Raw genomic sequence first — 27,225 nt, 5'->3', positions numbered from 1 at the left:
CTGAGACGCAAGGGTCCACTGAGGAGTGAATGGAAATGCGGGCGATTCATTCCACATCTCAACACTCCCCCCCCCCTCGAGGCTACTGGCGCGCTTCCACCCCACCATATCCCAAAAAGACCCCTCCCCGAGACCACTGGCGTACTTCCACCCCACCCCAGGGAACCAGCATCGTCCCCCCCAAAACCCTTACCGCAATTGGGCACGGGCATGCAGCACCAACCAACAGGACATGCCAGTGCAGAAAGAGCCTCCCGCTGATCTCTGCTGGGCCTTGAGCATCTGCGCATGCTCAAGGCCTTCTGGCTCCAGCTCTCTCCAAGATTCTAATGAGATTTTAAAGCAGGGGTGGGCAACTCCAGTCCTTGGAGGCTGGAATCCAGTTGGGTTTTCAGGATTTCCCCAATGAATATGCATGAGATCTATTTGCATGCGCTGCTTTCAATGCATATTCATTGGGGAAATCCTGAAAACCCAACTGGATTCTGTCCCTCGAGGACCGGAGTTACCCACTCCTGTTCTAGAGAGTTATGCAAGGACAGAAATCAAGCCTGCTGGAATTAAATCCATCCCCACTTGTCCCTATAAATTTCAAAGTAGTTATTTCATCTAATTATGCTACTGAATTAAATGCTCTGGTAGAGACCCATTTACAAATAAGCAAAGACTCTTTATTAATTTGTAAATATTAATTGGGAAGAATACCGTACATACTTTGTAAACGGGTCTCTGCCACAGCCTCTAATGTAAATATAAAATATAATTACTCCAGCTGTTGAAGAGCCCCAAGCTATGTCAGTTCACTTCGTCTGAAGGTGGCTGGGGGACAATTTTGCCAAGCTTGGCAGGCAGCAATAGTATCCTTGAGTCACAGATGCTGGCACCTCAGTGGCTCAGGGATGCTGCCAGCGACTGCTGCACTTGGTGGAGAGGAGTTCTGACCGTCTTTGGAGGAGGTCCTCAGCTGGCGGTACTTGGGGATCCACACCAACCACAGCAAGGTTCAGCAAGAACTTCAGCACTGGAGAAATAAAACCAGAAATGCATTTCCTTTTCTTTTGAACACAATACAAAGACATCTGCTATATACTTTTCCCCAAAGCTAACATATTTCAGTCAATAAATTCCTTTTTTACCTTTGTTGTCTGGAGATTTATTTTTTCCATCAAGTTGGTCTCAGTTTCTCTTTTTTTCTACTTTCCCATCTTCTGCAAATTCTTCTGTTGCTATCCATTGGTTCCTCCTACCATGGCCCAGCATGTCTCCCTCTCTCTTTCCTTTCTCCCACTGTACAGCTTCCTCACTCCCTTCTGTCCTGGATCAGTCTCCTTCTTTTTCCCTTCCCCACTCCTGAACAGTATTTCTTCCTCTCTACTCCACCCCTATGTGCAACAAGTCTCCCTCTCTCACTGTCCAGCATCTCTTTATCTCTCATTCCCTCCCTTACTGCAAAGGGAGGGTGGGAGAGAGAGGAATCCAGGGTGCATCTCTCCCATCCCCTCTACTGCCACATCCAACATTTCTCCCTCTCTCATCACCCAGATCATGTGCAGCATCTTTCACCCTGCCCACTAGTCCCATGCCCAACATTTCTCTTTCTATCACTCCTCCCCAGCACCATGCCACATCTCTCCCTCCATCATGTCCAACATTCTTCCCTCTTACATCTCCCTTTCAATCTGTCCCACTGTTCCCTCTCCACCATATCATCCAACATTTCTCCCTCATCTTTCTCTTCCCCATGCATTTATACCTCAGTCCTCTCCTTCCCTATGCCCCAAAATTCTCCTTTCTTCCATTTCCCATTTGCACATCTCTCTTTCACTCTTACTCACTCATACCCAACAATTCTCCCTTTCTATTTTCACCCCCACCTCAGCATCTTTCCCTCCTATGTCCAAAGTTCGTGCTCTTTTCCTCTTTTAAAGCCCTTTTCTTTCCAAACTTCATGCCCCATCCCTTTCTTCTGTATCCCAATTTCTGCCCCCTCCCTCCTTCCAGCCTTTGTCTCAAGTTCATGCTCCTCCCATGTCCCAACGCATGCCCTCCTCTATCCCAAGTTCGTACCCCCTCTCTCTCTCCTTTCCTTGGCCCAACTACTTCGGTGCCCCCTCCCGCAAGATTATACCGGAGGTATCCAGGTCAGCCACCTCCTTCCTGCCTTCAGTCGCACTTCTTTGCAGGGTCATGGGCCCTGCACATGGCTGACCCGGAAGCCTTCTCTGATGTTAGCTCTAACATTGGAGGGAAGGCTTCCAGGTTAGTTACCGACAGCGTGCTTGAAGTGCTACACGCTGCTTAATAGAGAGACAAATGCGGTGCACAGGTATTGGAGCCCCTCGAGCTGACCCGGAAGCCTTCTCTGATGTTAGCTCTAACATTGGAGGGAAGGCTTCCAGGTTAGTTACCGACAGCGTGCTTGAAGTGCTACACGCTGCTTAATAGAGAGACAAATGCGGTGCACAGGTATTGGAGCCCCTCGAGGTGCCTCCAACCCCGCAGGATCCCCATGACCCGAGGGGAGGGGACCTCCGCGGCTTCCAATCATCCTCATTCCTGTGCAGCTCTCTAGGCGCAACCAAAGAGCCCCCTTTAATGAACCAGTTGGCAGAGAGTCTCTAAACCCATCCCCCACCTCCCCGGAGCTTGGAAACAGGAAAGGCCTGCTATCTATACTTTCGGCGATCCGACTGACAACCCCTTCTGAAGTCCCTCTTGCAAAAAGTCCAGGAATACCTTCGGCTGTAAAAGCAAGCCGCGTTTGTATTTACCAGCAAGGCCATCAGATCTATCTGTAGATGCCCCCACCACTGAACAATAAGAGTTCAATGCTGGGAAGAACAGAAACCATTCCCCCGGATCAAGAGTCTGCTGACTGGGAAAGTTGGCCTGCACATTTTCTACTCCCGCTATGTGCATGGCCGAGAGGGCCTGCAAATGAGATTATGCCTCTCAAAACAGGAGTTGAGCTTCTAGGCATAATAAGGCACTTCTGGAGCCTCCTTGCCTACTGACATAATCCACGAAGACCCCTGACTGCCTTGCCTTCCAGAGACTTCTCCAGTGCCTAAAGCACTAGCCAAATGGCTCTGAAATCTAGGTGATTTATGGACCACTTTTGTTGTACCAGTGACCAACAAACCTGAACTGGGTGTCCATTGCAATGACATCCCCCCACCCCCCAATCATAAAGACTGGCATCAAATGCAAAGAGGCATGCTCCTTGAAGGAAGCTCTCTGCAGCCACCACCACAGGCTGTTCCACTTCTGGTAACCATGGAAGCAGTTGCTAAAACGAGTCTGACGAGACCAGCAAGAGAAAAGAGGTTTCATGTGCGCTCTTACCCAAAAGACCACCGCTATGGCTACTGCCATCGACCCCAGTACCTGCAGATAAAGCCATGGGAGTCGACTCTGTAGCATGTTTGAATTGTGCTTCAGGAGCTGCAGTCTGCGTGGCTTTGGAAGAAAAATCTGGCCCAAGGCTGGGTCGAACAAAACTCCCAGATACTCCAGGTGGGTCGCCTCTAGATGACTCTTCATGAAGTTGACTATCCATCCCAAGTCCTGGAGGAGCTGGACTACTCTTGAAACTGCCCGTTCTCCTTCCACTCTGGAAGGGGCTCCAATTAGCTAATTGTACAAATATAGGTGCATTTTGATCCTTGCCTTGCGCAGGAGCCCTGCTACCACCAGTATAACCTTGGCAAAATACAAGGTGCCGTTGCTAGGCCGAAAGGGACCGCAGAGAACTGGAAATGCTGCTCCAGTACATGAAACCGCAAGTACATCCTGTGGGCCGGAAAAATGGGAATGTGGAGATAGGCTCCCACAGGCTCCCATCAAAATCAAAGGAGGCAAGAAATTCTCCCGGTGACACTGCCGCTATGATCGACTAAATGGTCTCCATGCAGAAGTGCTGCACTTTGTCATCTGGTGATTTTATTTTTCTAATCATCTTTTCCCAGTCTCTGGTTGCACCTCCTTCTGTCTGTACTCTTCACTGTGTTTCTACAATAGAGCCTTCTTATCCATTGACTGTTTTTCTCTCCTTTACTTTCTGCCCTGCATCCATCTTTGGCATTAACTTTTAACATTCAACTTTTTCCCATTTTTCTGCTTTCTTCACAAAATTTACTTTTCCATGTCTTACCTTCCCTTTCTCTCTCCTATGGTCCGACATATCTCCCCTTCCCTCCTTCCTCGCCCCCCCCCCAGTGGTCCAACATCTCCGTCCTTCCCCCCTCTCCCCCAAGAGGCCTGACATCACTCTCCTTCCCTCCCTCCTCCCAGTAGTCCGACATCTCTCGCCTTACCTCCCTCCCTTGCTTGCTTGGTCTGGCATTTATATCTCTCCCCTCCTTCCCCCCGTCTGGCATCTCTTTCCTTCTTTTCTTCACCCTTCTCCAGATCTAACATCTCTCCCTTCCCTGAGTCATGTCCTTCATACATTTCTTCCTCCCTTCCTTCCCACCCCCACCCCAACCAACATGCTCTCTCCCCATGCACCATTTCAACCTCTCCTCCACCCCATGTCTTTTTCTCCCTCTCTCATTCCTTCTGCAAGTTTTCCTTCCTTCGCCCCAATCCCACTCACAGTTAATAGGCTCTCTCTCCATGTGTCATCTTACCCTCCACTCCAGCGTGCAGCACCTCTCCCTTCCCTTTAAGTCCAGCAGCTCCTTTTCCTTCCCAACAAGTCCAGCAGTACCTCTTCGCCCTTATCTTTCCCTCCTCCCCTATCCAGCAGCACATCTCCCTTCCCCATGTCCAGCAGTATCACCTGGTGCACTGGCAGACTCTCCCTGTGGAATTCAGCCATCCTAAAGGCTCCCCACAACAGATCATAAAATTCTGGAGAAAATCTCATATTAGGCAGCAAGGAGTCTCCTTTAGAGTATTCCAGCTTGCGTCTCTTGGGCTCTGTAGTCTCCATGCCCCTGTGTTGAGGATGACAAGTTTCAAGTTTATTCTTAAACTGATATACTGCTTATCAGGACATCTAGGCGATTTACAATAAATTTAAAATGGGTATATATCAAAAAGGGTAAATACACCAAAACAAAGTACGTAAAAACAATGACTAGATACAGAGGGAAGGAGGGAGAAAAGTACAATTTTCAAAAAATAAGAGCCACATGAATGGAAAGGACCATCATTCCAGGGCTTTTGAAGGAATCTGGCTCCACCCAGTGGGCTGTTCACCTGTTTCTTGGTCTCAGAAAGCAAGGGGAAGGCTAAGCCGACCACTCCCCCTACTACATGAGCTGTGCGACATATGGCATAAGAACGCTCTTTGTGCGCCCATCCAGCACAAGCCTGGCATGAATTAGGGGTAAAGGAGCCTAAGGACTCTGTCCCTGCCAGTTTTGAGGCAAATGAGGCAATTCGGAGCTTCTGGAGAACTTTTGGGGGAAAAATATTAGGAAATCCAAGATGGCCGCCACAGCAGAATTCTGGTGCCATAAACACTAAAATGAAACAAAGAAAACTAGCGATTTTAGAGGTGGGTGAACAGAAAACAGGCAGAAACTTTCAAAAATACATTTGCAGACCCCCCCCTCCATTTTTCTTCATAAGCTGTAACAGCCTTACTCGCTGTGAACTGTGCTGGCAGCCTGCCTCAGCTCCAGCTGGAAGAAGAAATCACTGCCTCAAACAAATGTCCTTCCAGCGCTGAATCTTCGGGCTGCCAATCTGACTGAGCCTCCAACCCCCATGAATGAATAAAATAGAGGGGGGGGAGTAAAACGCAGCCAGTATCCCGCAAGACCTTGCTGAACTACCTACGGATGCCTTACAGCCTGAGTTCAGACTCCTGCAAGAAGTAGGTGAGCAATGCTACGAGGGGATGGCCCCAAGCTCAAAAAAGGCTTCTGCAGGCTGGATAACAAGTACCACAAGGCAGACCTCAATCTGCTTCTTCACCATGCAGGCAGAGCTGGACCCTCAATTAGAGGAGCTCTTAGTACTGAATGAAGAAAATATGCAAAACAACTGACCAAAAATAAAGAAATAAGCAGAGCAGATCAGAAATACTTTCATGCTGATGTACAGAAGGAAGAAATCTAGGGGGCAGCAGAGCCCTCTGAAGTAGGAGGGATTCAGGAAAAATCCAGAGTGGATTCCTTCTGCAAGGCTCACAAGCACTGGGATGTAACCTGCTCACCTGGGATAAATATTTCTGTGTTACTGCAAGTTGAAAATGTAGAATATGTAGTGTATATCAATGCAAAACCACTAACAAAATTATCATATTCTTCGGACAGCAAAATGTGGACAACATACAAGAGTATAAAGACTTTTGCAAAGCAGATTCATGTAGTCACTGTGAAAAGCCTGAAAACTAAACTGGATAAGACTATCCTAAGATTGACTTAAGATATACTGTTTATCAGTGGTTTTCAACCAGCCCTCAAAGACCATCTGGGTAATAAATGTTTGCAGAAAATTCAAAGTGAGAATTCATGAAATATTTGAATACACTTCCTCCATCGTATACAAATCTCTTATTATGGATATTTTGAAAATCAAATTGGCCAGGCTGTCCCTCAGGACAGAGTTGAGAACTGTAGTTAACAGACTAAACCAGAGGCTTCCTAATCCTTGCACAGGTCAGTCAGAAGCCTTAAACAAAAGACTACTGTAGGTACACCTTTAAAAACATTTGCAGTGTCCCAGCACTTTCAACTGTGCTCTCTGAAAAGTGTGCAGCAGCTGTGAAAATGATACACTTTAAATATTAAGTATATGTGCTGTTTTGTTAGTGTTTTCTGCCTTTTTCAGGTTTGAAGGTGCCTAATGGTATGTCATGTTGGGTATAGAGAGGCACCCCTACCTTTTCACTTACCTTTTCCAATTCTATTTTGGCCTGATGGGTTATATTAGCAGTCAGGCCACTAACATTGAAAAAATGCTGCTTCTTTGAATTACGGTAGCCAATTGTAGCGGTACGGTAGCCAATGTAACTATCTGAGCTCTGTGAGTTATGTGAATTAATTGTAATAATATTGTACACTTGTTGAGAGAAATAAAAAGGAATAAAGATTTTAAAAAAAACAGGAATGGAACTTGCACACATCTGCTCAACAAGACGATCACAAATAAGGCTAGATTCCTGAACTCTAGAGTCATCTACAGCCCTGCCCCTTCCTGCTGTTGTCATCAAAGACAGACCTTAATAAGCAAAGACCAGCTAGCTATAGGCGAGAAGAAAAATCAACATTATCTGTAGGACTTGGAGAAGAAATTCATCAAAAGCAATGAAAGGCACAGGTTCAAAACTCAAATAGGACCAAAACAAAACATGGATGCTGAGGTATTATGTTGACCAGAGCCTGACAGATTTCTTCATATATCATTTGTGGGAGGACAGACCATTGATCAAGTGTGCATATTGTACTGTATATCACTTTATTAAAATAGGCTATGAGAGAGGGTGCTGTGCATCTCAAGAGGGAGAGGAAAACATTTTAATGTTGTGATTGGCAGGTTAAATACTCAATAGCAATATTATCCCAAGGCTGCATCATATTTAACTACCTATGTGTGGTTGGCACAATAGCAAACTAAGCATGAATGACTATAACCTGCACAAAGTTGCAGATGCAACTTCACCTTTCTTTTAAGCAGACTGGAAGGACAATGCGGGCTTTTATCCGACATCATTTATAGCGTTACTATTTTTCTAAAAATGAGTGTATAATGAAATACAGTAGACTGTCTTTATAGATAGCCATAGGTGTTGTGAAATTTGCACTAATAACCATTTCTTCATGATATTCAGAGAACCCCCACCTAAAAAAAAAATTGTCGGCTAGAATTGTTGGAAATAAAATATTTCATTTATTTCCAAAACAATTTTTTTTCATACTTAACAGGTTTGGGAACTCACCTCTTCCATTACTGATAGACAATTAATAAATTGAACTAAAATTAATATTTGCCCTCCCTATTGCTCAGTAGGATTTCTGACTCCTACTTCAAGTGCTACAGCTCAAGCATTTACCCTATGCCACTAAGGAATGTTGCTGGTTCCTGTGTCAACTGTTTCGGTCCTGGCTCTTATGTAGCCCTTCCCTCACCTGCTTATTATGTCAGGGGAGGGAAATGCTGACAATAAGTAAAATTCCACTGCAGTTGCCCCTAGTCTTTTATTTGGGTAAAAGTTTGATAAACGGGTGTTAACTTATCCCTGTGTCCTTAGTGAGAAAAAAAAAAGCATGTGAAGAAGTGTTTTAAGATGTTTTGGTACTTTTTAAAATATATTTTCTAATATATTTTTGTTATTTTAATATATTTTATGTAATGAACCACTTCAATTTTCTTTTTGAAGTTGAGTTATGGGTTAGTGGAAGAAGTTGTTTCAAGGAGTATGCAAATAGTGTGATGTGGAGGTAAAAAAAAGTGTGGGCATGCATTTTTGACTTCTTGCCCCTAGATCACATCATGGCCCAGGCATGCTCAGTATGGTTTCCATTACAGCAGTGTACCACAAACTGTGTGCCTCCTGCAATTTTCAGGTGTGCCTCGGTACACTAGGGAAGAGGAGAGATGCCAGCTCTTGCAAAGAGAGACACGTCCTGCAAGCAATCTCCCGATGTCGGGACCTCTTTTCTCTGCCAGCCCTTCTCTCCAGCACAGGTCTTTCTCGCAGCGCAAGGCCCGTTTGAATGGGCCTTTGCACTGATGTCAGCACGCTTCCGGGTGTCTCGAGCCAGGGACACTAAGTTTAGTGTGTCCCAGCTCGAAAAAGTTTGCAAGACACTACATTAGAGAGTGACATGGTGACAGACTTCATCACCGTTCCTTTCCCCACAGATAACTGCGAGAAACCATCCAGAATCATTCTTTAGTACCTATCTCAACCTCAGTCCTTCTACACCAGCATTCTTTAATGCAAGGCTTGAGGGTCAGTGGTTGTGCACATTCATACTGTACTCTGATTCTTCCCTCTCTCTTTAAAGAATGACATGGTTTCCCATGGTTATCCGCGGGGGCAGGAACAATGATGAATTCTGTCACTGACATTCTCTAGTTTCCATCTTCTGTTGCAGCTCTAAGTCACTAGAGCCTATTAATGCATTCCATGTCTTGGAACAGAATGGGTCCCAAATCTCTGTTGTTAAATATTCAATTGAATGTACCCTATTCAGCTTTGAATAGCAAAAATGTTGATTTGGTAATCTACTTGGATAATTATTTGCCTCAGTCTCCTTTCCAACAACAAAATAACACTGACCCTACTATGCACAAGAGCAAAGCTCTACATGACTGACGTGAATTTTCCACCCAGTCTAACCTGCAAATTTTCTTAGAAGCTCAAAAAAAATTGCTGAGGATCAACCCATATGTTTATTTGGTCATTTACAGAGCTTAGGAAATTTGGGGAGCATATAGATTATACTGAATAAACTCATTTCTGTAGGTTAAAAAAATAAAAAAAAGAGCAATTTCAGTAAACCAAGTGTCCAGATTAAAAAATGTAAACCAAAAAAGCTGCTGTCAAACTAGACAAAACCTTTCTTCATCCTCCATTAGTTTAAGGGGGTGCTGAAAAATTCTCAGCCCACAGAGAATGATGTGGATATGGTTCAATCAATGATCTGAAACTATGGGATCCTTTTACTAAGGTGCACTAGCGTTTTTAGCACGCGCAAACCATGCACTAAACAAAAAATACTAACGCAAGCTCTACGGAGGTGTTAGCGTATAGCGCGCGATAAAACCGCTAGCGCACCTTAGTAAAAGGAGCCCTATGTCATAACATAGAATTTGGTTTCTGCAACTGCAGTGGTAAAATAACGTTCAGAATTTTAAAAGTTGGTTGGTTGGGCTGAGAACTTTTCAGCACTCCCTCATACAAGTTGACTTTTCCTGGTTTTGGTGTTGGAAAATAAATTGCTCCCTCCAGATTACAAATTATTCAATACTTTGTGTAAAACTCAGAAATTCTTCCAATTAGCACTGCCTTCAATACTTTTTGAATTTGGTTAACTAGAACCAAAAATATCCACCTAATAGCATATGCAATATCTATAAGAAAATACATAATCTGCAATAAATGAAAACATCTCTACATTTAATATGTTGATCAATAATAATATTGAGTACTGAATATCATTCTCTCATAAGGTGTGTGGCTTCTGCAAAGAACAACAATCTGGTTAATGTTGGCTCCTAGTCCTAGGATTAAACACAATTGTGATACTAAGAATTGCACAAATGTCATGCCTGATGAAATACAAGAGTAAAAAGATATTATTCCAACTATATAAAGTACTAGCATCATAAGTTTTACGAATACCATAAAAAACTATAGTACAGTAACAGGTTTTGGTTGTGAGCAGATCACTAATGCTTCTAGGCAAAAATATTAACAACAGTTAACTATTAGAAATGTAAAATCTCATAACGGTAGACATATTCATAATACGCTTAAAAATTGGAAATTCCAATTTGCCCAAACAGTAACAAACGTGAAGAAATTAGCATACACACGCCCTCACAAAAATAAAAGCTTAAGTTGGGGTTTTTTTTAAGTAAAAATCATTTTCATTCCTTCACCTTCCTCTCTTCGTTAAACGTTAAAATAAACTGTTAAATCTTGATTTATGCTAATTGTAAAATTAACATATGCGTAGAGAATACAGCCTTGCCCCCTTGCCTATTAAAAGCTTGAAATATGCTGCAAACGAATTGCATGGGGTGTGGAAGACCCGAGCTGATTAGATTACCACATCAGCCTATGTCCGCCATTTTCAGAATCTCTAAAAGACAAAAGAGAAATAACACTTTTTTTCTTCATTTCACTCTTTAATAAAAGGACAGAGTGTACGAAACACGAGCAAAAAGAACAAAATGAAACGCAGTATATGTACACTCGATTCCCCCCTAACCTGTCGTTCACATTTCAATAAGGGTCTACAAATCCCGTTTTCTATGCCCTTCCTTGCAAATCATATAAACAAACAATCTCAATTTTCAGCCAAGTTTCTGGGGGGGTGGAGGAAGGTTTATATGCCTGCGACTTCCTGACAAAAATAAAACACACATCCCCTTTAACTAAGACACAGGTAAAGAGTTTTGCGGAGCAGGGTCACTAAGTTCTGACCCGGACTGTCTTCTCTCCTGCTCGGTTAAGACTTAGAAGACCGTTTGTTCCCACCCCCCACCCCTTTTCACCCTCCCTCATCCCCATCCCGGGTCTGCAACAACGGGATCTCCAACTCTACCAACTCCTTCCGAAGACCGCAGGTTCAAATAAAAATAACTCCAGCTTGCAAGGCGCAAACGAAGAAAACCAGGCAAAAAAAATAATAATAATAAAAAAAAGACATGACTGCTTCTTCTGGCTCTTAGTATCAGAAGATCTTTTATGGGCTTCCCATCCCCAGCTCCTCCGGTAAAGGAACGGAGAAACTCCTCAGCCTTATCCAACAGGCAAGCACGGGAAAGGGGGGGACCCCCCCCCCCCCCAAAGAGGCCTGAAAACATTACGGCAGCCGAACAAAAACACTGCAGGACTTTCCCCCTCCCCCAGGTCCGCCACAGCACAGGCTACCCCCATCCACAGCACAGATCAAAAGCCACAGTTTATAAAAGTCATTTTATGTCGCAGCGTCGGGCTTCATTAGGGACGTGGGAGGCTTTTAAGGGAATAACGTGTGTTGTGGTTCACGTCCGTACAACTGCCAATTCTCTCTCAGTTCCTCAGCTACCATAAACCGCCATATTCGTACCGGAGCCCCGATGATAAAAAAAGACATCGCTCAGCACACCAGCTACAGTACTTAGAACAGATGAATGTTATGTTTTATTCCGCAGGACAGACACTGCGCTTGAAAAATACAAGAAATGTTTCCTGACACCGACAGCTACGTGAAGTGTCACTTTTTTTTTTTTTTGTCCACTCTTCACAAATATGCAAGCGCAGCCGTAAACTGTGAGAGATGCATTTCACCTAAAAAGAAGCGACGTCTTCTTACCTGTAATGTTCAGAAGCCAGACAACAAAACTCCGCTAGCCCACCTTGCCTCCACGAACCAAAACAATGCAACACCCCCACTGCGGATTTTACTACTGGTGGACAATAGAGAAAAGGAGAAAAAAAAAAAAAAAAACACAACAAAAAGCAAACTGACGTTCTCCACTAAAGGCTTTGATATTAACGGAAAGACGACAACTGCGGGTTGGCGTTGAACAGTTTTTGTTTCCTGCAACCTGGGCGTCAAGCTGAACTAAGAAGATACTGAAGCGCCAGCCTTCACTTGAGCTTCTGTGTGTACAAACCCCACTCCCCTCCGGTGCTTCAGCCTACGCTCGTTGGATGTCACAACCTCTCTCTCCTTGGAAAATGGCCGCCGTTTGCGACACGGGGTCTCCGCGCCCACCGCGCAGGGGGAGGGGCTCTTCCTCTCAAATTCCTTAGCAGCCATCTTTCTTGTGGGCTAAAAGCCATTTCGATAAAACATTTTTGCCTTCTTTTTTTTTTTCCCATTGTTTTTCCCCACCTTGTATACTCTCGTGATTTCAGACACCGTCAAACTAGCTAGATAAATTTAACACCACAACTACACTAGAAAAGTTTCTATTTGTTGGAACACCAGCAACCAGCTTCTGAATTCTTGAGAAAAAAGGATAGACGACCGAATAAAAACAACAGTAAATACATGCAACGCCAGTCCCAAGGAAAGAAACGGGTTACGCGTCAGTTATGTTTCCTATACTCCAACGTTGGAGGAAGAATATTAATACATAAGTAACTCCAAGAACTTAAACTACATAAAGCTTGTTCCAATACTGACTGCCTGATTTTAACAGATATGCTCTCGGTTGCAACCAACAAGGGGCGGGAGGATGGTGCGGGCGGGGTTTCCTGAGCCGCCCACCAGGGACAGTCTACTACAGAGTGCGCAAACTCTGGACGTAAGATAAAAGCTGGGTGGTAGCACAGTGGCTGTCTCCATGGAGCGAGAATCGGATGATAGAAGAAGAGAAGCGCATCTGAAACGCTGCAATTATTTTTCGCAGTTTTGGCCTAGGACTTCATTTAGGTTTGAAAAGAAACGAAGGATGTCAAGGGCGATGAGGAAACGTTTTTCGCACTAAGTATTTTTTTTGTCTTCGGATTATATATGTGATTAAAATGTGTAAATGTAGTTATGAAAAGTCTGTGCGAATTTTTCTTTTGGTCTGAAACTTTTATTCAGGGTTATTTATATATTTTATTTTTTTTTGCTATTGTTAAAAGCATGACTCTTGTTTCGTGAAATGGCGATTATGTTCCCCTTGCACATTGCTCACGGACAATCCTCCCCTTCCTTGAACATCTATCTAGGCGACGGGTTGAAGTAAGCCAATCAGAACTCTCGCGTCGTTTCTGGCTGGCATCCTTATTGGCTGTTCATGACATCATTCTGCAGTACTCGGACAGGGTTGGAGCTCTTAGGGTATGTTGGTGCGAAGGGAGAAAATAAGCGCCATTATGTAGCAGTGAAACACGAAAAAAAGGGGAAAAAAAATACAACCTTTACATGTTTGAGCTTAGTAGGTCTTTTTCACAACAGTAGAACGTAACGTTTTTACTAGTCTGTGACTTGCAGTAACATGTACGTATTAAGTATGAGTGGGGGTGATTTATATAATGCTTTAATTTATTTTGAATGCGTCACAGGAAGATGGCGCAGCTCAACCCCTAGAGAGGAAAGGGAGTAGCATATCCTCCGGAGGTCATGTGACTTGCATTCTTGTGGGCTTTGGTTGAAGCCCAAATAGGCTGAGTGCCAGGGGTTCTATCTGGCCATAGCTGATTAGGGGGCTTATTTTTGTGTCTTTAGTTTTCTACCTTTTCTGTAACGTAATACAGCTTGTTGCTTGGCTCTCAAAAAAAAAAAAGGCAAATATTCGCAGCTTGAGTCATGTTTTTTACCATGTTCCTTAAATCGCTTGGGTTAGGGCTTACCTTTTTGATACTCCGCATCCCACGTATCAAGCGGATCGAAGGTACCGTATTTTGCGGCTGGCTTAGGAGCTGGAAAATGTAAAGGCAAGAAATAACGTGAAGACTTCACAGTTTTTAGCAGCGTTATCTTTTAGGCAACTATCCTTAACCTTACGCATGTTTGGTCTCTACCTGGTGAGCCTGTTTTTACGGTTGTGGAACCTACTGTTTGGAGGGCCTGCCTTCTAATCTAGACTTTTTGGAATGCCCAATGTGAAGTTCAAAAGCTGCTCTCAAAACTATTTTTTACTCGAGCTTCCCCCCCCCCCCCCCCTCCTTTGGAGTAATAACTTTCACGCAGGCCTTGAGGGACTCGTCTTGTGTACTTGCATGTCTTCTCGTCTATTGTGTCCTATACCGTCATTTTAATACTTATCCGTGATTGTACTTTAAGCCTTCTGGTGTATCATTACTTATAGTTCTATATTTTAATATAAAGTATAGGTACTTACTTTATGGTATATCGTATGTGACGTGTAGGTCAGTCTCTCAAACTATACTGAATAAAATTATTACACTTTCATAACTGCCTTATATATTATTTCTACAAAATAGAGATGAGTTAATGGGGCCCCGTTATAGACCATTTGGCCTTAGTCTAATGTACCACCATAATACAGTATAATGTACATGTATTATCATCTTACTATGGAACTAATAGTGTTTGCAAGGGTTTATGACATAGTTTTCTATAAATTTAAAATATACAGAGTATTCATGTTAAATGCTGAGTAGCTTGTCAAAGCTACTTTGCTGGTAACTACAGTAGGTGTTATAGCCAATTTCTGTAAAATGCTGGTACAAACTACAACTTAAGACATACTATGCAATTAGTTTATAATTACCTTGAAGCAAATTGTTCTCTTACATTCTTCCTGGCTACCTTTCATTAAGGGAAATGGTTTCTGACTATCTTCATTACCCAATTGCTGGACTTGCTGAGCTTCATGTGTGGTCACAAAATATCTGAAGAATCTTTTGGTAGTGTTGAGGTGAGATTTTTTGGCTTTATTTGCTACGTCAGCATGGTACGAGTGTGGTCTTTAGCATAGCAAACTTGCTATGTCTAGTTCATCATAGGCGCTTACTTGTAATATATAGCTCCCTCAATTTTTTTTTTATAAGTATGGGGGAAAGAAAAGACCTTTTCTTTTTGGTAAGAAGAGTATAACAGGCTACCAACCTCATTTCTATTTGACTCTTATACAGAAGCAGTACTGTCAGTATTTAGATTTAAGGATCTAAAATGTTTCAAAAAAATTTAGTAAATGTATATGCAGTAGCTCACTTATTAACTCAACATAGGGCAGGTTACATTTGATGTAGTTTTTCTTTGTACAAAACATCTGCTGTAAGAACCCTAAACAAAGGTCTGTTGGTGTTTGAAGCATTTTTTTTTCTTCAGCCTGTGGTCATCAGTATTTTACTAATACCGAGGCTTCGGCTGTACTGTATTCCACTGTACAACAAGAAGGTTTCAGAATGTTTATTGCATGCTTGTTGCAAAGCTAACCAAGCATTGTTGAAACAAGCATCTTTGGTCCATATTTTTAATTACTGAACTTCATACTTTAAAATTTGGAGTTTTTTATAGCTGCATATTGTAAGCAATGTTACACGACAGAAAATGCTAGCTCTGTAGAAAATGGGTGGAGACAACAAAGACATGGTATAAATTTGTTAAGAGAAACAATTATATTATTATATAATATACTGTAATCTTTGCCTCTGGCCCTTCTGTGCCCTACATTTGGCAGTCTTGCTAAAACTTCAGCCTATTCAGTGTGTGGTGGTTGGAGGGGTGTTTTTTTTCCTATTTTTGTCAGTGTTGCCATGTTGTATGATGAATGGTTGTTATAAACCCATCTGCACAATTTCTGAATTTATTCAATTTTCTATACCATTCTCCCAGGGGAGCTTAGAACGGTTTACATGCATTTATTCAGGTACTCAAGCATTTTTCCCTGTCTGGCCCGGTGGGCTCACAATCTATCTATTGTACCTGGGGCAATAGGGGGATTAAGTGACTTGCCCAGTGTCACAAGGAGTAGCGTGGGATTCAACCCACAACCTCAGGATGCTGAGGCTGTAGCTTTAACCACTGTGCCACACTCTCCTCAGTTGAGACATACTGATGTTTTAACTGGAGCACTGAAGAGTAAATCTGCAAAACTTCAATATGTCTCTTTAAATAAATATGCATATAACTGAAAACAAAATATAGAAGCTGTTAGATTTTTGATAGTATTCATTTTATACTTTGTGTGAGTGACTATGGATATTTCCTCCAGGAACTTGTCCAAGCCTTTCTTAAACCCAGTTAAGGTACTCGAGCATTATTCCCTAACTGTCCCGTAGGGTTCCCGCTCTATCTAATGTACCTGGGGCAATGGGCATTAAGTGACTTGCCCAGGGTCACAAGGAGTAGTGTGGGATTTGAACCCACAGTCTCAGGGTGCCAAGGTTATAGCTTTAACTAGTGCTGCCCGATTCACAAGTCGAATCAATTCACTTCAGGTGAATTGATTTAAAAACAAAAAATCGGGAGAGAAGTTGGACTCAAGGAATGGTGTGGAGGGGTGATGGAGATACTGGATAGGAGAGTAGTTGGTAAGAGAAAAGGAGAGATGATGGATCCTGGGATGCTGGGGAAGAAGGGATAGATGTTAGATGAAAGGGTAGTTGAGAAAAATGTGGATCTGAGGATGGAGACAAAATGCCAGCCCTCTGGGGAAGGGGGAGGACAGAGATGGAAGATGGATGGTTAGCACAGAAAGGAGACCCTGGCAAGCAAGTTATCAGAGCCAGAGCCTAGGACCAACAAGATTTGAATGACAGACAACAAAAGGTAAAAAATTTATTTTCTATTTTGTGATTACAATGTCAAATTGAAATGTGTATCCTGCCAGAGGTGGTGGTAGACTTTGAGCGTGAGCTAGGATTTAAGTCTTTTTACACCACAGCACCAGTGTGGGTAGTAGAGAGCAAAGGGAGTGAAGAGGCTATAAAATAAACCCACCAGGATGTTTGAAAAGAACACCCAATTGGGTAGGAAAATTGAATCTAAAAATCAATTTCAATAAGCTGAATCAAATCAATTTTTTTCCTGAATCGGGCAGCACTATCTCTAACCACTGCACCACACACTTCATTTTGTGTCCCCTGGTATGTGTACTTATCTTTTTTTTTTTTTTTTTTTTTGAAAAGGGTGAAAATTTGCTTATCTGTTCTACACTACTTGGGATTTTGTTGATCTCAATCGTATCCGCCATCTGTTGTCTTTCTAAGCTGAAGACCCCTAACCTCTAATTTTATGTCATATGGAAGGAGTTCCATCCCTTTGTCACATTGGTTGCTGAACCTTTTTCTAATTACACTAAATGTGTATTTTTTTATGAGTCTGCTAAAACTGCATAATACTCAAGGTGAGGATACAACATGGAGTGATAGAGGCATTATAATATTCTTGGTCTTTACCATCCCTTTCCTAATTCTAGAACCCCGTTTGCTTTATTTTACCTGCAGCTGCACACTGGACAGAAGACTTCAGCATAGTGTCTAAAATGACACCCAGATCTTTCTTTGGTGCTGACTGTTAAGGTGGACCCTAACAAGGTAACTATGACTTTGGATTCTTCCCAGTGTGCATCATCATTTTGCATTTGTCTAGATTAAATCTCATCTGCTATTTAGATGCCCAGTCTTCAGGTTTGCTTCTCTCCCTGCAAGTCTTCAGTCTACATGTTTTTGATAACTTCTGTATAGTTTTGTGACGTCTGCAAATATTAATTGCCTCACTTGTTCAGTTTCCAGATGCAGTCTTGAGTTTGACAGAGTGGTCATTGGGAACTGGGCTCAGTTTAATCATGGATGCAAAAAGTGGTGCAGTAAAATCTAGACTGGTATTAGAGCATTCAAGCAACAATCTTAAGTTCTTTGTAATCCTTGGAAGTACTGGCATCTCTTTCCAGACTTCATTCTATCATTTCATTACAAAACTTTGTTCCCCCAACTGCTAGTAGGAGAAAATGGATCTCACCTCCTATTGGTTTTAAAATTATTACTCTTAACTTCATGTTCCCTAGTCTTTGTAAATCGTGATGTAGTAAAAAAAAATTGATCCACTTGTACCACTATCTACACCACTCAGGATTTTGTAGACTTCAATCGTATCCCCCCTTCAGCGCTATCTTTTCCAAAGTGATGAGCCCTAACCTTTAGTCTTTCTTCTCATAAGAGGAGTTCCATACCCTTTATCATCTTGGTTGCTCTTCCTTGAACTTTTTCTAATGCTGCTATCTTTTTTTGAGATAAGGAGACAGAAATGGAATACCAGTACTCATGCGAGGTTGTACCTGGATAATGACACAGAATAAAATTGTCCCTGCAGACTCTAATCCCATCCACACAAGTCTTGAATAGCTATTTTATATTTAAATCATTTTATTAAAGGGTAAAGGAACCATATGCTGTACAGTGGTTATTTTATAAATCACAAATGCAAAAAAGATCAACAAAACCCATCTCATCTCACAATATCCCACTATCAGGAAAACTGAATGCTACATAGAAATTTCATCCTCTGTCATGTACACAACACAAATGCCAAAAGCCCAAGAAGCCACATCTTCCATATAGTACAACACCAAAGAAATAGATTCATTTCCTTCTATATTGTGCAAAATAAAAGTTCATGCAAAGAAAAGTGTTAGGCCAAGGAGTGCAATTAGAGCAACTATCCTCTGGCTAGAGAAAGCCCTAAGCCTGCTGGATGCTGAAGAGGCATAGGCTAGTAGAGGGCTTTGGGGTCCCCCTCCCAAACTTCTGCCCTGGGCTCTACCCATGTCTAATACCAGCTCTGGCAGGATGAACATTTCAGTTACATACTCTAATCACAAAATACAATTTTTCCTACCCTTTTGTTTTGTCGTCATTTAAATCATATTGGTCCCAGGCTCTGGTTTGTTTCTTCTGTTACTTCACTTGCTAGGGTCTCCTGCCCATTTTGATGTTTTCTTCTTTCTTTGTGCTCACCTTCCATCTGTCCTGCCCTCCCCTCCTTCAGAGGTTTGTCTTTTTTCTTTTTTTCTATTCCCATAGTCCAGCATTTCCCTAAAGAGTGCAACTAGAGAATGACACAGGGACATTTGTCCCCACTAGAACTCAATTTTGCCACCCCGTTCCGGCGAGTTTTGTTGCTCTGCCTTAAATGCAGAAGCCTCTAACCCTTATGATTCTAAAGTGTTTGAGGCTTGTGCAGATAAGGACAGAGCTTGCAGGAAATGATCCTTTCTGGGATAGGAAAATGAGTTCCTGCAGGGAATGGGGGAAAATTGTCCATGTCATTCTCTAACCATTAACAACCCCCCACCCACCACACATGTTCCTCAATGGGATCCAGTAAGGCAGTACTAATGCTGCCAGTGGCCTGAAGAGCACACCTCTGCTACTGCTTCGTACCGAAGCAAAACCAGGAAGCAGTAGCAAAGGGAAAGCTTCCAGCTGCTGAAGGCAGCAAGTTTTTACTTTTTGCTGCCGGGGCCTGACAAATAAAAAGAGCAGCTGTAGCAATTGATCCCACCATCCCCAGATCCAGCACTTTCCTTTTCTCAACTACTCTTCATCCAGCATCTCACACTTCTATCTAGCATCTCTATCCCCTCCCTGCACACCACCCCTTGGGTTCAACTTATCATCTTTCCCTCTCTCTGTCCTATTGTCCACCATCTCTCTCCCTCACCTCTGTTTTCAGATCCCCCCTCCCGCCGTGTACTTCTAATAGCTACTATACCAGGGAGCCCCCCCAAAGGCTGGCATGCTTCCCCCTTCAATCCACAATCATCCAGTGTCCCCCAGATATCACTTTAAAAACTAATTACGGTCTGTGAAGGATCACTGGTGCACTTTCTCTGCTGTGGTTCCACCCCAGGCTAAAACAGGACATTAGGCCAGAGGAGGGGTGGGACCGCAGCAGAGAAAATGCACCAGTGATCCTCCACAGTCTGTAATCATTTTTGTTTTTAAGCGAGGCAGGGAGTTGAATTATGCAGGACTAGCTCATGGGTCCAGACAGCTTCCCTCCATGCTGCTGGCACAAACCATGCAGAGCAAGCCATCAAATACAGGCTTGATCAATGATGCTCATGGCATTCCCTCTGCCAGGCTCCTCCTTATAATTCTAACTTCCTTTCTTTAAGAAAGAGGAGCTCCTCATCCTTATGACGCAACTTCTTTTCTTTGTGAAAGAGAGCCTGGCAGCCCTGTGTAGAGATTGGCTCACTCTGCAAGTTGTGTGCCAGTGGCAGGGAGGGAAGCTGGCTGGAACTGCTTGACCCTTCAGACCCACCTGAAGCTGCAGGACCCGCGATGGTAGGATATGAGAGTTGTGGTGGGTGGGGTTCCCTGCGGGAGCAAAAGTTGTTCCACTGAGTGGTGGAAAACCTTTGTGCCCATGCCAGCAGTGAACAGGTATATAAATTTTACCTGTTCCTGCAGTTAGCCATAGGAAGGGGTTACCATGTCACTTAGTCGCATCATTGAGCAATAAGGAGGCATAACATTCTTAGTCTTGTTTACCATCCCTCTTCTAATAATTCCTAGCATCTTGTTTGCTTTGTTGACCGCTGCCATTCATTGGGTGGAAGGTTTTGGCGTATTGTCCACAATGACACCAAGATCTTTTTCTAGAGTGCTGACCCCCCCCCCCCCAGGTGGGTCCTAACATCCAGTAACTATGATTTGGATTATTCTTCCCAATGTGTATCACTTTGCATTTGTCCACATTAAATTTCATCTGCTATTTGAGCACCCCCCCCCTGCAGTTTTTCAGTCCACATGTGTTTAACTTTTGAATAGTTAATGTCGTATGCAAATTTAATCGCCTTGCTCGTCATTCCAATTTCCAGATCATTTATAAATAAGTTAAATAGCACCAGTCCCAGTGCAGATCCCTACAGCACACCACTATTAACCCTCCTCCGTTGAGAAAAATGGCCGTTTAACCCTACCCTTTTTTTTTTTTCTGTCCTATAATTCTTTTTTTTTTTTTTTATAATTTCTATTACTACTAATCACTTATAGCACTGAAAGGCATAAGCAGTGCTGTACATTTTGACATTTTATAGATCTTCCCTGTTCAGAAGAGCTTACTATCTAACTTGGACAGGCATGACATAAGGTTGGGGATGCAGAACCCAAGCTGAGGAGTTAGGTGTCGGAAAGCACACTCAAAGAGGTGGGCTTTTAACTGGGCCTTGAACACTGCCAGAGAAGGAGACTGCTGTAGGGATTGGGGCAACTTGTTCTGAGCATAAGACACCGCAAGGTAGAAGGGATGAAGTCTGGAGCTGGAAGAGAAGGGCACAGATTAAGAGGGACTTATCAGCTGAGCAGAGCTTGAGGGGGATGTGGGGAACATAGGGACAGACAAGTGAAGAGATAGTGAGAGGCAGCTGAGTGCATTTGTAGGTCAGTATGAGGAGTTTGAATTAGCATTTTCAATAATCCAAAACAGACAGCATTACAGAATAGAAATATCCCAGCCCCAAATTTCCAGAGTACCAATATTAAAACATTATAAAGATGAAAACATAGGAAGGAACAGCAATTGTAGCAAGAAGAATTGAGCTCTAGAACCAGATCTCCAGCCTAATAAATGATCCCAAACTTTGATAAGGGAGCAAAGTCTGATGTAATGCTGTCAACTTGCACATAAATTGTACAATCCAATTTGCTTAGGAGGCTTTGTAAGGTATCGGAGAGGAGCACCAGTTCTCTGCCAGCACCAAGCGAGCAATGGTAAACGTGAAAATCTAAATGGTGCTCCTGCAGAGTAACCAGGAAGAACAAAATTAAGCAGACAACAATCCATTAACATAGGACAGTACTTGCCATATGTACTATTGGCCCACCAATACCACCAAATATGGGGAAAATCCCCTGATTGGACCACAACCCCGTCCAGAATTCGGCTGCATGACTCATATTCCAGGAGAGCTGCTTTACTCACATTACTCTTTTCCTAAATTCACTTCATTGGCTTCCCATCTATTTCTGAATAAAATTCAAACTCCTTGCCTACAAATGCACTCAGCTGCACCTCACTATCTCTCTTCCCTTATCTCCCCCTATGATTCCTCCTATCTGTGCCCTTCTCTTCAACTGCCAACTCCAGACTCCGCCTCTTCTGCCTTGCTGCACCATATGCTTGGAATAAGCTGCCTGAATCCCTATGGTGGGTTCTGTCTCTGGCAGTGTTCAAGACCTGTTTAAAGACTACCTCAGAGTGCTTGCAACTCCTAACTCCTCTCACCTTGGGTTCTGCATACCCTACCTACCCTCTGTCATGTTTTGTCTATACAAGTTATTAAAGTATAAGCTCTTTCGAGAAGGGACAGCCTATAAATGTCAAAATGTACAGTGCTGCGTATGCCTTTCAGTACTATAAGTGATTAGTAGTATGATCACCATAAACCCAAGTGAAGTGCTGGGGGGTTCCATATACCAGCGATAGTACATCTTGTATCAATTTTCAATAAAACACCGACAGTGGTAAAGTGAACAAATTCCTATAGGCACAGGTCCAGTCAGTCCAAACCATCCCAATTCTTGGGTCCATTGTATCTTATAAGGATTGTACACTGCTTCTTGAAGTAATAAAGTTCAGTATACGCTGAATGCCCATCCCCAAACATCCTCTTCCCTAAAGTTTTCTCCAGCTCAGTTTCCCCTTAAGACAAGGTCCCAAAAGGTGTTTCTGTAAAGTCATAGTTGAGTGTTTATAAAGGCCTCCTTGTTTAACAACCCATAGTCCTCCTGTAATTGGTCAAAGGGAAGCACGCCTCTGGTCTCTCCAAACCTGCTCCAAGATCCGCAACACAGCAAAAGTGAATAGGCCCAGGGCCAAAGCCAGTTGCCAGACTAGGTGTTTGAGCAAAATATGCTCTGGGACACTTGTCTACGCAGTTTATACCCAGTGAGAAGGATCACTTTTAGGAAGGGATTACCTACTGACAACTGCACCCGAAGTTCTAATATCGGCACTCAAGGAAGTCTCCTCCATAAAGAAATGTCTGGGAGAAAAGCCTGTTCTATTTGTATCCAGGGCTGGTCCTCATATGTGGTCCAAGCCTGGACCTGTATTTCCTGTAATAAAGCAGCCTGATGGGGACGTGGCCTGTGAGTGCACGAGGATGGTCGGGTAAGGCAGAGGCTCCGTATTCACAGACATTACTGACAAAAAATACGAAAATAAAAATCTTATTTAAAGTAAAAAAAAGAAAAACAACAACGTTATGGCTTCAGGAAAGCAGAATAAATCAGATATGATGCCCTCAACTACTGGCAGTGTCAAAAGAGCTAAGCCGGAGCCGGCGACACTGTCGAAATGTCCGTTGTCAAGGGATAAAAGTGACATTTATGGAAAGAACTACAAGAAATAAAAAATTCTTTTGAAAAACGCCAAAAAACTAGACGATATTTAGGAAGAAGTAGCGACTTTAAATAAAAAAACTGAAGTGCTAGAAATCAAAACAACGAAATTAGAAATGAAAATGGACAGTTTTGAAGCTGAAAAAAGGCAATATAAAATGGGACAGAGATAAAATCTTTGCACTCACCAGGGAGGTGGAGGATTGCCAGAATCGCATGAGGAGGAGTAATCTGAGACTTTTGGGTGTACCGGAAGGGGTGGAGAAAAATAATCCAGTCTCATTTGTTGAAAACTTCTTGATGAAAGTCCTGCCCCTCAAATCCAAATACCCGATAGAAATTGAACATGCACATCGCATACCAATGAGGAGACCTGATACTTTACAAGGTCCTCGCCCCCTAATTTTCAAGTTGCTAAGGCACCAACAAGTTTTAGAGGTGTTAAGAATGGCTAAAGAACATGCGAATTTAAAATGTCAGGATGCCAAAGTGCACATCGTTCCTGATTTCGCTAAAACAACAGCAGATAAAAGGAAAAGATTTTTAGATATGAGGCCGAAGTTAAGAGATATTGGAGCTAGATTTGGCCTGATATACCCTGCGATTATGAAAATAACTATTGACGACAAAACTGAGCTTTGATGAGCCTGTGAAACTGGAAATGTTTTTAAATCAAAGGGAACAACCGATGTCAATCTAATTTGGCTTATTCACTTCATGGAATTGAAATTGATTCTTCTTGATTTTGATTTGATTTATTATCTTTAATATATTTGAGAATAAGCTAAATGACAGTTTGGCTCTGTTATTTTGAATGGAAACGGTGAAATGGAATGCTGATGAAAAAGACAGTTTGTCTCTCTAGGAGCATTTAATCTCTATCTCAAAAGATGACTTTTTAAAGTTAAAATGATTTTTCTTTCCTGATACATATATTGAACAGTTATTAAAATCTCTGATATGTTATATTATATTCATGAAGATATGATATTAATATGCAGAACTTATGGTGACAGATTTAATTTATATGTTTTGATGAGTTAATGGAGATTTTTATAAAGTCTTAAATACAAATGATTTCTGTGAGCAAAGATTTTTAAGGGACTCTAGTTTAGGGTTTAATAGGTTCCTTGAAATTACTTAAAGGGAATATACAAATTTTAAAAAATAAATAAATAACAATAATAAAAAAGGAGAACATATATTATCAATAATTACTTTTTATTTCTAGGTTTATTACAAGTTAATATTTTTAGCAAATATATAGTTTCATATTCTCTTTTGTCATTTATAAAGTCAATGAAAGAGCTTTATTTAGTTTTTTATTTGATTATTAATATTTTAATACATATGATTATTACATACAATATTGTTCTATAATTGTGGTCTGTATAGAGCTTTTAATTTATGCTTTACTTGGTCTTATATGTGCAGTTACAGGTTTTATCAGTCAATATTAAGGGTGGGAGAGGGAGGAATGGGAGGGGGGTTAAGGGAAATTGATAATTGAGGTAGGGATGTTGAAATGGAGGATATAAAAGAAAATGGTGTTTATACATTTCAAATTTCAGTTTTTAGTTCAGATATAAGAAATGAAAGATATTTTGTAAAAATTAATTGGATTGATGGAGATTAAAATTTTTTCACTCAATGTCAATGGCCTTAATCACCCAGTAAAAAGAAAAAAATATTAGCATTTTTAAAAAGGCAACAGGCTGATGTGTATTACATTCAAGAGACACACTTGTCAATGGCAGAATCCAAAAAATTAGAAGATAATTGGGTGAAACACTTTCTTTGCTCCTGCAGTAGGGAAAAAGGCAGGAGTGGCTATAATAGTTAACAAAAAATGTTTAGCTTCATTTAAAATGAGGGATTTTGATCCTTTAGGGAGATGGATAAAAGTGGAAATGAGTATGGGAAATAATACTTTGACTTTACTAAATATCTATGCCCCGAATTCAAATCAAAATGATTTTTTTACAAATATACAAAAATTAATACTCCCACTGGCTGCTTCTAATTTAATAGTAGCTAGAGATTTTAATGCTGTTATGGATCCTTTTTTGGATAAAAAACCAAGCAAAAATATAAAATCATTAGGGTTAGATAATTTGGTGAATGCTTGTAATTTGAAAGATATATAGCGTATTCTTCATTTTAATGATCAGGAATTCTTTTTGCTCACCATTTCACAAATCTTTTTTTCAAGAATTGATTACATATTGGTATCACATTTCATGGTGCAAAAAGTGACAAGCCTCCATAGATCCAATTATTTTGTCTGATCATGGAGTAGTGTGGATTACATTTACACTAGATAATAATGAACATAATAGATCATTATGGAGGTTTGATAATGCATTGGTTTCGGATTCAACTTTTCTTGAAGAAATCAAATTAAAATTTTTGGAATTTTTCCAAATAAATACTTCAGCAGATATTAATGCGGAAATTTTATGGGATGCATTTAAAGCTACTATAAGAGGAAATATTTCTTCTGCATATATTAAAAAACAACTTATTAAACAATTTTTAGACTTGGAAAAAGAAATTAAACTGCTGGAGTCTAAATTAATTGATAAATGGAATCATGAAAATTTGCAAGCTTTATTAAAGGCTAAGGGTAAATATAATGAAATTTCTTCAAAAATGGCAAGGAAAGATTTGTTTTCTTCGCAAACCTTGTATTATGGAAAATCCAATAAGGCAGGAAGTTTACTTGCAAATTATCTTAAAGCAAAGAAAAGAAGAATAAAAATAATTGCAATAAAAGATGAGAGAGGAAATATGCATAATCAAATTAGTAATATCTTAAATCCATTTTTGGCTTTTTACAAAGAGCTGTATTCTTCCGAGTCTTCTGATGATAAAGTTCAAAAAGGTATGGAATTTTTAAATCTTCTAGAGGGTCCAAAACTTCCTGATCTTATAAAAAGAAGTTTAGAAGAACCTATATCATTAAAAGAATTAGAAACAGCATTGAAGTCTCTTAGAGTTGGATCCGCTCCAGGTGGGGATGGTTTTACTGTGGAATTCTATAAAACATTTCAAAATTCTTTATTACCCTATTTACTAAATTTATATCAGTTCCAACTTAATAAAGGTTGTATTAAAAGTACCATGGCAGAATCTGTGGTTTTGCCAAAGCCAAATAAAGATCCCACTTTGGTTTAGAATTACAGGCCAATATCATTAATTAATGTGGATGGAAAATTATTTGCTAAAGCACTGGCATTAAGATTGGCAAAGGCTCTCCCTTACATAATTGATGTACATCAAACGGGTTTCATTGCTAACAAACATTCTTCTAACAATACAAGATTGGCGTTTCATACTTTAAATTTATCTAAAATGATGAATGAACCAGCTTTTGCTCTATCTTTAGATGCAGAAAAAGCTTTTGATAGGGTAGAATGGTCATTCATGTATCAGGCTTTGGATTGGTTTGGTATAGGTCCTGATTTTGTTCAAATGATTAAAACTTTGTATAGCTCCCCTATGGCAAGATTATACATTAATAATAATTTATCTGAAAGTTTTAAACTACATAGAGTTAGACAGGGATGTCCACTATCTCCTTTGCTGTTTGATATTGTGTTAGAACCCTTATTGATAGCTATTAACCAGACAAAGGGGATACAGGGTATTCCCCTGAAAGAATGGGAATACAAATTATCTGCTTATGCGGATGATATTTTATATTTGCGCAATCCAGGTTCAACTATACCGTGTTTGTTAGAATTGATTGAAAGGTTTGGAATGTTTTCAGGATATAAAATCAATTGGAATAA

The 27,225-nt window shown here is 41.3% G+C and overlaps 1 protein-coding gene and 1 long non-coding RNA gene across 9 annotated transcripts in view; one reads left to right on the top strand and one right to left on the bottom strand.

Annotated features, from left to right (window-relative positions):
* KMT2E (lysine methyltransferase 2E (inactive)) overlaps positions 1-12,540 on the bottom strand; it is a 451,336-nt gene extending 438,796 nt beyond the window's left edge. For 2 of the 8 annotated variants that reach the window (XR_004540680.1, XM_033959237.1), the window contains exon 1: positions 11,988-12,540. The gene's annotated coding sequence lies outside the window, so the exon portion shown is untranslated. Of the gene's footprint in view, positions 1-767; positions 1,022-4,783; positions 4,933-11,987 lie in introns of those variants that run through there. The other 6 variants (XM_033959231.1, XM_033959230.1, XM_033959232.1 and 3 more) reach the window with 6 other exon arrangements.
* A 177-nt stretch (positions 12,541-12,717) lies between these two features.
* Positions 12,718-27,225, top strand: part of LOC117367036 — a 28,257-nt gene continuing 13,749 nt past the window's right edge. The window contains exons 1-4 of the long non-coding RNA XR_004540681.1: positions 12,718-14,137; positions 14,897-14,994; positions 17,210-17,427; positions 17,528-17,617. This is a non-coding gene — a long non-coding RNA (uncharacterized LOC117367036). The remainder of the gene's footprint in view (positions 14,138-14,896; positions 14,995-17,209; positions 17,428-17,527; positions 17,618-27,225) is intronic.

Source organism: Geotrypetes seraphini, chromosome 9 (assembly GCF_902459505.1).
Source record: "Geotrypetes seraphini chromosome 9, aGeoSer1.1, whole genome shotgun sequence".
Classification (NCBI taxonomy): Eukaryota; Metazoa; Chordata; class Amphibia; order Gymnophiona; family Dermophiidae; genus Geotrypetes; species Geotrypetes seraphini.
This window is presented reverse-complemented; position numbering and strand designations above follow the sequence as displayed.